We start from the raw sequence: 13,352 nt of genomic DNA, 5'->3' as shown, positions 1-13,352 counted from the left end.
TTCAAGACCATTGAAGTTTAAATATGTCATATTTATCATTTCTTTAATAAATATGTCATATCAAACTCAAATCTTTCACCTCTTCTTCAATTAATTAAATAAACCTAAAAATAAATTCACCAACTTTAAATCACTTCTTTCCAAAAATTCTAAATCCCAAAATTAAATTCTAACTTTCCAAATTAACTTGAATCCAAATTTACAAATCTTTTTAAGTACTTGATTTAATTACTTCCAAATAAACCAATTATCTTTTCCTATTTATTTATTTAAATTTTGGATCCAAGTTCCAAAATTAAAGAGGTAAAATCTTAAAACCAAAATTTCCTCTTTTCCTTTTCAAATTTCACAAAAACTCAAAATTTCTTATACAAATAATTCAGTTATCCCTTCCAATAAATTTAAAACTCATACTCAAAGAATCCACATTAACCAATAAAACTTCTTCAACGGTAACAATTTGTTTCCAAATTCCAAAGATTAGGAAACTAAAACTCAACAATTTGAAATAATTAACCTATATTTTCCTAAAAAAATTAGGATGTTACATTCTTCCCACCTTTAGAACTTGCGTCCTCGAAAGTTCAAATCTCGAAGAGCTTTTGATACTTAATCCTCACCTCATCCTCTCGCTTTCGAGTTGCTTCATCGATCTAGGTGAATAGTATTTCAATTTTCAATTGTCCATAAAGTTCTATACCTCCTTTCATATAACATCTCCAAATTTTTTAAGGAAAACCAATTGAAGTCGATCTCAAATGCTCGCAACCAAAGAACTCTTAACTTAGGAAGCCAAACCAACTTAACCTTTGACCTCAAAATATTAATTTCCTTTATCCTATCAAAATAATAAAACCTTCATTAAATGATTTTATTTTCCTCCCACGTATCTTCGTTAAGATCAATAAGTTAAAGGTTCTCTTTATCAATTTCCAAGTCAAACATACTCTCTATACCGAAATATGTGATCATTTCCAACCCTTTTATAACCTACAATTCAACTTCAATTTTCATACTTTTACTAGGGTACTTTCCACAAGTTAACATTGCCTTTAAACTCCAAATTCTCATCCTTCATCTTAGTATAGATAACTAAACTTAAGCCTCTTCATCGCAATAAGACATAGATAAAGTCAAAGTACCTTGAGATCAACAATTCATTCCAACAACTTATTTTCTCCCATTTTATACCAATTATAAACTCAACCACCTCACCTTCCTTGACCAATTTATTTCACTTAAGTCTCGTAAGGAATTCCTTATACTATTGCTTTATGTTCCAACTAGTAATTCTTCTTCCTTTTAGATGCATTACATGAAGAACCAAAACACCAAATCTTACTCAATCCATCAACTCTGACACCATTAAATTGATTATGACCTATCAATTCTTTCAAAATTTCTCTTGAAACGTTTTGACCTCAATATCTAGTAATCTCTAAATAAACCACCGTCTCTTCTTCGCCTCTTGCGTATCTTATAAAGCAACTTAAATCTCGTACTTAGGAATGTGTGCTTTGTGACAAAATTTCTTGTAGCATCACCAATTTTTATTCCCTCAATGCAACACATAATACTATTCCTCAGCGAATTCCCAACTCGCCTACCTTATTCGATGGTAGACAAATATATCCTTTACTTTCTTTCTCATTATAAGTTCATAACACTTCATAGTTCTACAAAGTTTCAATATTTATTAACACAAAAATATGTTTGTTTCTATTAGTTCTTCCATGAATTAACTAATGCCAAATGGCCTTATTGTGATCCTTCGTTCCTTCCATAATACAAAAAGTAATAGTTATCTCATATTAACTCCTTTCAAGACATTAAACTAGCAATGACAATCATTCATTACATAAAGCTTAGACGTGAAGACTTTCAAACACATTTTCTATAAAACATGTAATGAAGGAGTGTACCTGACGATGACGAGGAATCCATTCATGAGCCATAAGGACAATCTGGACTTACATAGTAAGTCAGTCTATAGAACCCAAAACATGGACTCTGATACAAATTGTAATGACCCGACCCCCTAGGATTCAAGTTAGGCCGTTACTAAACACATGCATGCATGAAACTTAAAACAACATCCTTTTATAGTGAAATAAATGCTAAATAAATAAGTTGAACTCAAAAGACGTTCATTAAATTTAGATATTAAAAACAGACAATAGGGTACCCATAAATCATAAATGATAATAAATAGATCTGAAAACAAATCTTAATAGTAAGTTTCAAACATCAAATTGAAAGTTGAAAAACATGGAAAGAAATCTAAATATCATGAGCGGAAACATAAAAGTAAGGGTGAGTATAAAAATACTACTGTAGTTAAGTATGCTCACTATCTCTGGTTAATCAAACACAATATCTAGTGAATCCAAAGGAAACACAATAATCCCGAAGGAAACACAATATCTTGTGAATCCCGAAGGAAACACAATCTGATGAATCCCAAAGGAAACACAATCTAAAAAGTATAAAGATTTAGATTCTCATTTATGACTCCGCACGTGGTTTAAAATTTGTTATAAATTTTTAAAATAAATATATATTTTTTAACGGAAAGAGAATTCATAAAGCATAGACTAGAGTTCATTTAGTCCATCACTACCACATCAACATGATAAATAAATAACTGAACAAGAGATGCCCAAAACACAAAATAGTAGTTAATAGAATTTTTTGTACATATCTGATTCTGCATTATATTACAAACATCTGAAGTTGCATAAAAGATCAACCCAGGTTAATTACTACCATCTTGTGTATTTATACAAATCACTGCTGTCGTCGTCTTCGATGTCATCTACATCATGATCATCATGATCACTAGAACAGCTAGACTCACTGAAGGATCCAAATCCATCACTGTGACGGTCAAGAAGATACAAATTTTTTATCCTCTCAGTCAATTGTTTTCGCAACTGTCCGGCCGCCAAAACTAAATAGACACAACCGCGCAAGTCCAGAGATTCTAAATCATGACAACAATGAAGAACAGCATGCAAGCCCATGTTGGTTAGGCCATTGCGCAATATTTGAAGATGATGCACAACTTAGGCATTGTTTGAGCAATAGCAAGGGCCTCATCGTCACAAGGTACCTCTCTTCCAAAAACATTTTGTTCAATTTCAGCGATTTCCGAAGAGGGCAACCCTGCCCAATAGCTTTCAAAGTTTCCACAAAAGATGAACAGATCGACAATATTTCAAGATGCTCCAACAACGAAAGGTTTGAAACTGCTTCAGACAACCTCTTGTCTGAAATGTCAGAGCAAAATACGATCCGGAGTCTTCTTAGTTGATTTCAACTGCAACAAATGAACATACAGAGAGTAACATCAAAATCAATTAAACAACAAAGTCGTGAATAGTATTATCAAAATCAATTAAAGATGAACCACTCTTGCTTTCGTTGTTTAAAGTCGAATTACATCAAATTAGTTAAGTTCCTTCAATCTCTCTTACTCATGTTCTGTCTGTTGGGTTAAATCTGTCTTTCAGGCACAAATGAAAAGGAGTCAGGAACGAAGGAGGTTGGTAGAATGCAAGGTTCTCCTGAGGCCACGAAGTTCGGCTAAGATGGTTCTCCTGAGGCCACGAAGTTCGGCTAAGATGTCACCACGTTGTTGATTCCACTACCTCGCTCAGAAGAGAGTACTTGCACTTGGAGCAAAAACTCTTCAGGTATACAGAATACCTTTTCTGCCTCTCTCAGCTCGTTTACAGAAACTTTTTTCTCTCTAAGTTATTGATTTCTTTGTGAAATTCGTACACAGTGAGGAAGAGAATCAAGCATGCAAATGGATAAAGAGGAAGAGGAAGAAGAGAGCAACACAAGCATGTACAAGGTTCGGCAAGGTGATGCCTACGTCCACGGAAAAGGAGATACTTTATTGAAGACTACAGGGATAAGTTTTTATCTTTCTTTATAGATCTTGTAGAAAAACAGAGATGTAAAAAAACTACTGAATGATTTGAATGTAACCTGTATATATATGATTACGAGTCTGTTATGAAATCTATTAAAGAAGAGAAAAAATTAGCCGTTGAGCTGTTGAGATTATTTTTCTTCAATGTCACTGTCTTTGATCTTTGGTACGAAATTGGAGCATCTCTGATATATTTTACACGCATAATAGAATTGTAAGATCGAAGAACAAGCAGATTTGAACACGAACTTCAAACCAAAAAAAAACGGAATAAAATTCAATCCACAAGATCAAGATGCAATGGCCAGAACTTCAAACGACACTAGAATTTGTTAAAGTACACAAAATTTGAGACTGATATTTCCATACAGCTGGAACAAATGAACCATAAATGAAGATCAAGATAGCGAAAGGCCTCAAAATACTCCGACAGACTAAAGTAATGCTGTAGAACAGATAGAATCGCTACCTGGTAGTGATGTATTGAAGCAATTCATCGGTGCCAAAGTACTCAATGCTGAAGTCGACCAATTGGCCGCAACGACGGTCAACAGCGGTCCTGCACATTGTCTCCAAAGCATGTTTATTATTAATGGAATATCGCATGTCGATGACACGCCACATGAGAGGATCCTCGCAGATCTTCCGCCAGAAAGAGCAGACATTTTGAGCGGTGGTGAGGATTGCAATGGCGTCTAGCTTCAGCAGAATCATAGCCATTACTTCTGAATCATGGAGGTGGATTCCATTAGGATTTGAATTGGACTAGTAAAAACAAGTAAAACGGGAGGACTGTGTAATATATATAAATAGCATTTCTGAGAAGAATCTTGAAATGAAGATTAGGGTTTGACCATGAAATCACAGTAAATGATGGTATTGATATTTGCGAATTTGAATTCTCTGAGTCGTTGTGTCAACAGAATAATTAATAGGCATTCTGATGTCCATGCATTGATATTTGGTGATTGGAAGTCGAAACGTCTTTTCTATTTTATTTTATTTTTTCCCGAGTTCACACGTGTTCACTCCTCCTATTATGTTATTAAAAGTGTTCATGGGTTGAGTTATTTGGGGTTGAAATGTTAGATCCAACCCAATTGTTTTGATTTTAAATTTCAACCCAACCATGAAATATTTGGGTTAAGTTGGTTCGGGTTAATCGGATCATTTATTTAAAATTTTGTTCTAAAAAGAAGTAAAATGTAAATATATATAAATCTAATTTAATTATTTTCGTATTTTAAATTAAGATTAACTACTCAATTTCAATTTATATAGTTAAAATTTGCAAAGAAACTACTTTTGTTGAAGGATCAATTATTCAAAAAATATTAGTATTAAATAAAATTAATATCAATGTATGTTTAAATAATTGTGTTATAAGTAACAAAAAAAAATATATTTTTCAAAGTTAATAATAAATTTAGGTTGGTTTGAGTTATATTAGGTGAACACATGAACCAACCCAACCCATAAAATTTTCATTTATTTGAACCCAACCCAACCCAAATGAGTTGATAACGGGTTGGATTGGGTTGATCGATTTTTTCGGATCATCGAATATTTTGAACACCCCTATCTGTTATCATGGATTTATATGTTTTAAAATAGACTAAAACAAAACAAAAACAAAAACAAACAAACAAACTTACCATTTTAAACTTTTCAAAGGAAAAATGCATCTGAACTTACAAAAGACAAATACCTTTAGACTTTAAAGAAATTTCAAAAATATCCCTATTGTTATTAGATGAACAGAAACCGTTAATACCATGTTGTACAAATAACTATTTTTTGAAAAATAGTATAGTGATCAAATTGTTTGAAGTTAAAACAAATTATATAGGCCCATTTGGTAAGCATTTGGCTTTTTGTTATTGTTTTTAAAAGTATGACTATGGACTTTATTTCTACCTCTATATTTCTTCATTTATTATTTACTTTTTACCAATTGTATAAAAACTTAAGCCAAAATTTGAAAACTAAAAAAATAGTTTTTAAAAACTTGATTTAGGATTGAGTTTCACAAATCAAAAATAAAAAAATAAAAAAAAAATAAATAGTTATCAAACGGGCCTTAGATATCTTCATTTGTTTTTCACATCCATACTCATCATTATTCTCCTATTTGTCCAGTTATACCAATTTTTTCAGCAGCCAAAATAAAAACCAAAAATGTTAAAACAAAAAAATCTCACAAAATTCCAAAATCAAAATCTACCCTTAAAATAAAACACATTAGAACGATAACTAGCCAAATACATACACAACTAATAACATACAACCCCTTGTTAAAACATTTAAGTCTTGTGATCTCATGATGTTTACATTATTCTTTTTCTTTTTGACTATAGTCTGTATACCTTAATTGAAGTGGACAATTTTATTTATTTTTATTTTAGATTAAAAAATGTCAAACAGTTAACAAAAAAAAAATAATATGAAAATATTGAAGAAAAGAGGGGAGTGAAAAAAAAGAAAAATAGAAAGATAAAATGGTCGTAACAATTTCTATTCATATATTAACAAGGATAATTTTGAATTTTTTTTTTTTTTTTTTTTTTTTTTGTTGTAAGTTTAAGGGTATTTCGTGAAACTTTTAAAAGTTCGGAATATTTTTAACATAAAACACTAACGGATTCCAACCAAAACTAACTATAAGAGTATTTTTTTTTTTAATTCATTTTAGAAGTTTAAGGGTACTTTTAAAACTTTTGAAAATCTAAATGTTTTTTTGACACAAAACACAAAAGTTTAAGAGTGTTTTGTATAATTTAACATTTAAGATATTATATAAAATACACATGTTTTTTAGCCAAGAAAATTGTTGTAAGGTTTAAAGAGAGTATAATTATTAATAATACGGATTTAATTTGTAAACAAGAGAATTTTGTTTTTTAAATAAGTGACAAAAAAATATTTATAAAATTATAATAACTTTGTATTAAGCATCATTAAGTTTAAAATATAATATAAAAGAATATATAAAATTATGCACGTATAAAATAATATATAAACTAAAATATTTTGTACTATTTCTAAAAAATTGTACCAAATCAAAAAAAAAAAAAAAAAAAACAAAGTTTTAGAAGTTTAAGGGTACTTTTAAAACTTTTGAAAATCTAAATGTTTTTTTTGACACAAAACACAAAGTTTAAGAATGTTTTGTATAATTTAACATTTAAGATATTAATAAAATACACATGTTTTTTAGCCAAGAAACTTGTTGTAAGGTTTAAAGAGAGAGTATAATTATTAATAGTACGGTTTTAATTTGTAAACAAGAGAATTTTGTTTTCTAAATAAGTGGACAAAAAAATATTTATAAAATTATAATAACTTTGTATTAAGCATCATTAAGTTTAAAATATAATATAAAAGAATATATAAAATTATGCACGTATAAAATAATATATAAACTAAAATATTTTGTACTATTTCTAAAAAAATTGTACCAAATCAAAAAAAAAAAAAAAAACTTGTAGTTTAAAAAAATCTTGTAGCACCTAAAGGAAATCTTGTAGTTTTAATTTGAAGGAACTAAAATGGGAAAAATTAGAAAAATTAGAAAAATATTGTGCTTTTTAAAAGTATTCAGAAAAATATTATTCCTACCCCATTTTATTATTTTAATATTTCACCTCCTCCTTTTTTCATTTTATTATTCATTATATTCCACCCTACTCTCACTTTGTTATTATTTTTTATCACCATCATCTTAACTTAACTCTAAAAAATATCATAGAAAATAATTTTAAAATAATAAAGTGTAAATTAAAATATTCATATAAATACAACCATTATCTCATTTATATAAAAATAATTTATATGATATAATTATAAAAATAATTTGGAGGAAATTGGAGATACATAAACTTGGATTAAAATTGGAGATACATATAATTATAAAAATAATAAACGAGTTAATTAAATATGATATAATTAACTTTATGTATGAGATACATTAATTTGGAGGAAATTGGATATAAATATTATTTATATCTAGTAGATGAAAAAATATATTATAATTAATATTTGATATTAATTTATAAGTTATGAATGTGATAAGTTCACATTAATTGGACGGGTTTAAAAGGAAATGGGAAGGTGCCTCTTCATTTAAAATAACAGACGAGTGCATTATAAATAGCAGACAATATGTTTATCTCTGGTGCGCGGGTATTGTGAAAAAGATAGTGTCATCGTTTAGAAAATCAGTATCTATACGATAGGATTGCATGATCGCTTACATATACGATATTGCTAAGCGATCGCATACCGATTACACCATCGCACGCTATTATCTAAACGATCGTTTACCTTTTTCCTAAGCGATCGTTTAGCTCCCGGTATTTACCAAACAATCGTATAGACGATCGCTTAGTTTTTCCTACATGGTCGTTTTGGACGATCGCTCACCCATTTCCTACACGATCGTTTACATTTTCCTACATGATCGTATAGACGATTGTTTACTTTTACTACATGATTGTATACTTCACCTAAACGATCAAGCACCTTGTCTATGCGATAGACGACCTCTTCTCCCACTTGCTTGATCGTTGTGTACGGTCGCTCTTTCTCCTTCTCTCTACCAAATCCAAACAAAGCCCACACTTTGGATTCTCACTCCAAGAATACTGAGGGCTCTAAGTGGTGTTGTCTTCTCCGATTCCTTCTGTTTGAGCGGTGACTGCTTGAGGTAGACGGTTGGGCTTCAGACTCGATAAATCTTCATCTGGTATGATTTCTTGATCCCTTTAGCATTATGAAAGTATGTTTGAATGTATATACAGTAATTCTGTCACAATGAATTGGAAAGATCCGCTTCCGCTCGTCGGTACTCTCGAGTAAGTGTTCTTTCAAATAGGTCATGGATTTAAAGTCATGATCTAAAAGAAAAAAAATATTTATTTCTCAATTAAATAATGTACAACTTAATTAAAAAAATATATGTACAACTTAATTAAAAAAAAATATAATGTACAACTTTATAAATTATAATAAAAAAATAAATATACAATAAAAGTATCATCTATACAATTGAAATAGTTTCACAAGATAAAAAGTGTTAAGAATAAAATTTCTAACTATTTGAAGCCTGTCTTAGTAACGAATGATACTTCCTTCGGTTATGACCTAATTGATTATAAAACCCACATCATAGTCGAGCGTTTGGTTCTATCCAATCCATCTCGTTATGGTAACGTGAACTATTTGGTCTACCAGGTTTTCTCAACAACGATGGGTCAGCATGTAAGACGGGCATATTATTAGGTCAAAATTGAGAAGAGTAGCATGTAACATACATCGACATTTTGTAGTAGTCTTCAATAAAATCTTCGTAGTTCATGTTAAAATGTGACCAAACTGCCATAAAATGTGAGTGTGGAATGTCAAACGCTTGCCACGTGTTACATGAACAATACCGCTTGGACCCGTTTAGCCTCAATATTTGAACATTTCCTCTTTTAGCATTGAGCTGTGACATCCAGTCTTCACATGAAACACACTTTCATATCGATCGTATGATTGTACTTCATGTTTATTAGTTCTTACATCCCATTTATTAATTTTTTCGTATGCGTACCTGAATTTTTACTGCACTTAGTATTATAGATATGCTTAAAATAAATTGTTAGTGATATACACACACACACACACACATACACACACATATATATATATATATAATATTACCGAGTGTATTTATTTGGATGCTCCAAAATAGCTCTTATTTCTTCCCTTCTTTTTTCAAAATAATTTACGCACTTGACGAATGTTATTTGAACAAGAGCATTTATCGGCAACATTCGAGCACCTTTGAGAACGCCATTTATGCACTCTAATAGATTTGTCGTCATCCACTCGTATCTGACCCCTCTATCAGGTTCTTGAGTGCTTTATACCAATGTTGTAAAAAAAAACTCTGATAGCTCCGATTTATTCCTTTTATGTCTTTAATGGCTTTGTTAAACTTTCGAATTTAAAAATGAAACCTGGTACGATAAATATAATATTTTAATGTGTTAAATTTGTATTTTTTTTTTATTGAAGTTGCTGACAATGTGTCGTAAGTAGAAACGATGGTAACATTTTGGTCCCGTCCAACCATTTGCTGGATTACTACTGCGATAATGTCAGCATGTCGATCTAAATTAAACACATCTCTTCGTGTGTTACAATTTCTCTCAACTGTTTCAGGAATTATCCCTATGAGTCTGCAGACTCCTCATCTGCAACGATGAATGTAAGTGGAAGAAGATGCCCGTTCGAATCAACTAATGTAGCAATCGGTAGCATTCCTCGATATTTGCCATACAAGTGGGTACCATTTATCTAAATTATCGGCCAACATTTATTAAAAGCTTCTATACAAGGACCAAATGCTCAAAATACAGAAGTTAGGATAACAAGACATTCAATAGTCGTTTATTTCACTCTCCACTCTACATGCTTCTGAGATTGGTCTGCTTAACCATATACAATCGCCTCGTAACAATTTGTACGACTCATCCCAGTCACCAAACACTTTAGCCAATGCTTTTCTTTTGCCTTCCCACACCCTATGGCAAGGAACATGATATCCAAATTTTGATTTTATGTCGGACTGCGGTTGTGCCATGCTGATAGATGGTTTTTCTCGGTATCACAAAACTATAGTGCAATCATTGATGAATCCTCAATGCACATGACTTTGACATGGTTCTGAATAAAAACATGTATGTTGCTCAACATACTTAGTGATCTCGAACAAACCATGTGACTTTTTCTTTATTGCATGAAGTCTCCATTTGCAACATTCTTCCCACTTCTTACACCGAATTGTCCAAATCGTCAGTGTCGATTCCAATGGTGTGTGATATTTAATAGCAAAACATTTGACCGCGTGTTGTAGCATTTCTTTGTCTTGACAAATCATCCCATTATACAATTAGGTATTGTCAACATCCACAGGGCTACACATTGGGCCATGTTCTCGAATGCTATCTAGTACATTCATATTCAAATCATTGAATGTATCTGAAGATAACTTATGTTCACGACCATCAAAATCCAACTCTTCAAATTCATCGCCTGTTTCTGTTCTAAAATCTCTGTACTGATTGTTAGCCATCATATCTTCATCATCACATGGCGATGCAACTGATTCTGATTCAGGATCGATACATTGAGTTGAATCTTCAAATGGACTAAATGGTGCATTCAAGTTTATATCCAACCCTATCCTACGTACATTTACATACAAATGCACTGAATTTGGGAGTGGCATCACAATTGAGAACATCAAATTCATAGCTTGTTCATTCGTAATAGGGAATGACATCAACCTTATTGATCCTGATGGTGCTAGATTATGATGTCTATATATTATTTTTATTTGATTTGTTCTCATATCTATACTAAGTGACATTCCCATCATTTCAATGAATTGTTCAAATACAATTCCACTGTATACATTTACGCTAAAACGTCCACACGGTGGTTGGTCATAATCAACTCCATCAACAACATCAATCATATTACCATTTTGTAAACAACATGAATCCCAAACATTTGTCCGTCATTTTCTAAAGAAAAAAAAGACAAAAATACATTACTAATTGTTTTACTAATTATCAAACTTAAAAAAAAAAAAAAAAACAAACAAACAAACAAACAAAAATAGATTTAAAAAATCAAAATAATTTTGTATTAAACTAAAATACTAAAGTTTTTAAACCCTAAACATCAACTTTTTAAATATAACAATAAACTAAACTTTTTAAAACTATTTTTCAAAGTTAATACTAAAAAAAGCAATTAGCATGAGAAACATATTAAAAAATCACAATAATTTTGTATTAAACTAAAAATACTAAACTTTTTAAACGGTTAACTTTTTAAACATAACAATAAACTAAACTTTTTAAAACTATTTTTTCAAAGTTAATATTAAAAAAATCAAATATCATCAAAAATATATTTAAAAAATCACAATAATTTTGTATTAAACTAAAAATAATAAAGTTTTTAACTATAAACATCAACTTTTTAAACTTAACAATAAACTAAACTTTTTAAACTATAAACATCACAGTTAAATGAAAACAAACAATAAAGTAGTAACTTTTTTTTATTAAAAACAAACAAAATACTAAACTTGTTAACTAAAAAAACAATGCTAAAATATAGAATATCATATAACAAACGATAAATAAACAAAATTACTTCTTGATCTTCAATTAAAAAACAATATTAAAAAAATAAATATTAACATGGTAGACTAACATAAACATAATATATCTAAAATATTATTAAATTCAGCAAAATATAGATACATAACTAATATTAAAAAAATTATTAACATCAATATAAAGAATAACAATGATATATTTAGCATAAGCAAATATTAAAAAAAAAAAAAACTACTAGTAAATAAAAGTTAAAATTCAATTCACAAATTCGACTGTAGTTCTTTTTTTCCTTCAAAGTGATAACGTTCACTTTTTTTCTTTTTTGTTATTTGTTATCCGACAACAAAAACTACAAAAAAATAAAATAATATTAGAATTTATTACTTATAAAAAAAATAGTAATTTGGTTGATAGAACAAATTCCTCTTTTTGAATTTTTGTTTCCCGAATAACAATAAAAATATAAATAATAATGATAATAATATAAGAACAAAAAAAATATTTATAATTATTCTTTAAAAAAGATAGAAATCTAGTAGATGAATTAACAAACAAGTATATTTTGTGATCAAGGGAGAAGTGTGGGGACAATTTGTATCAAACGAAATAGAAGAAGAGAAATGGAAATGGAAAGCAGTGAGGTAAAAAATGGGAGGAGAGGGGTTTCTGACGAAGGGGGAGTAGTGAGGTAAAATGGGAGGAGAGGAGTTTTGATCCAACGAAGAAGTGTGGTAATGTGATCTGAAAATAGGTAGAAGGGGGTTTTAAAAAGCCATAGGTTGAGTGTTGAACACTCGACCTATGAGAAGGTTGTGGCTGGGTTAAGAATCCGGTCAGTATGCAAGCTAGCACAGAAGAATCTCGGCAGAGGCAGGCAGAGGCATGGGGAAGAGGAGAATCTTAGCAGAGGCATGGGGATAGGAGAGACTGATGGGATGTGAGCTTTTTCTAGGCTTGAACTTTCAACCAAAGGAGGTCGAATGTTGTTGAACATTCGACAAGCATAAAACATAGGTTGAATGTTCAACACTCGATAAGCTCCATTGTCGAGCCTTCAACCTTCGACAAGTGCTTTGAAATTACAAAGCAACCACAAATATCTAAATAGTTTCCAAACCACCTATTTCCATAATTACTTTTCAAATTTACAATATTTCAATAAAAGATCCAACTAAAATGTGTGTGTTTTTTATTTTTTATTTTTTAAAAACATGGACGTCAGAAGTAAATAT

At 30.3% G+C, this 13,352-nt stretch overlaps 1 pseudogene; it reads right to left on the bottom strand.

Moving 5' to 3' along the window:
* Positions 1-2,614: 2,614 nt before the first annotated feature.
* LOC120073053 lies at positions 2,615-9,779 on the bottom strand (annotated as a pseudogene).
* Between the last annotated feature and the right edge of the window lie 3,573 nt (positions 9,780-13,352).

This window comes from Benincasa hispida, chromosome 3 (genome assembly GCF_009727055.1).
Source record: "Benincasa hispida cultivar B227 chromosome 3, ASM972705v1, whole genome shotgun sequence".
NCBI classification, from domain to species: domain Eukaryota; kingdom Viridiplantae; phylum Streptophyta; class Magnoliopsida; order Cucurbitales; family Cucurbitaceae; genus Benincasa; species Benincasa hispida.
Note: the sequence above shows the minus strand (reverse complement) of the source record. Positions and strands in the feature narration are given on the sequence as shown.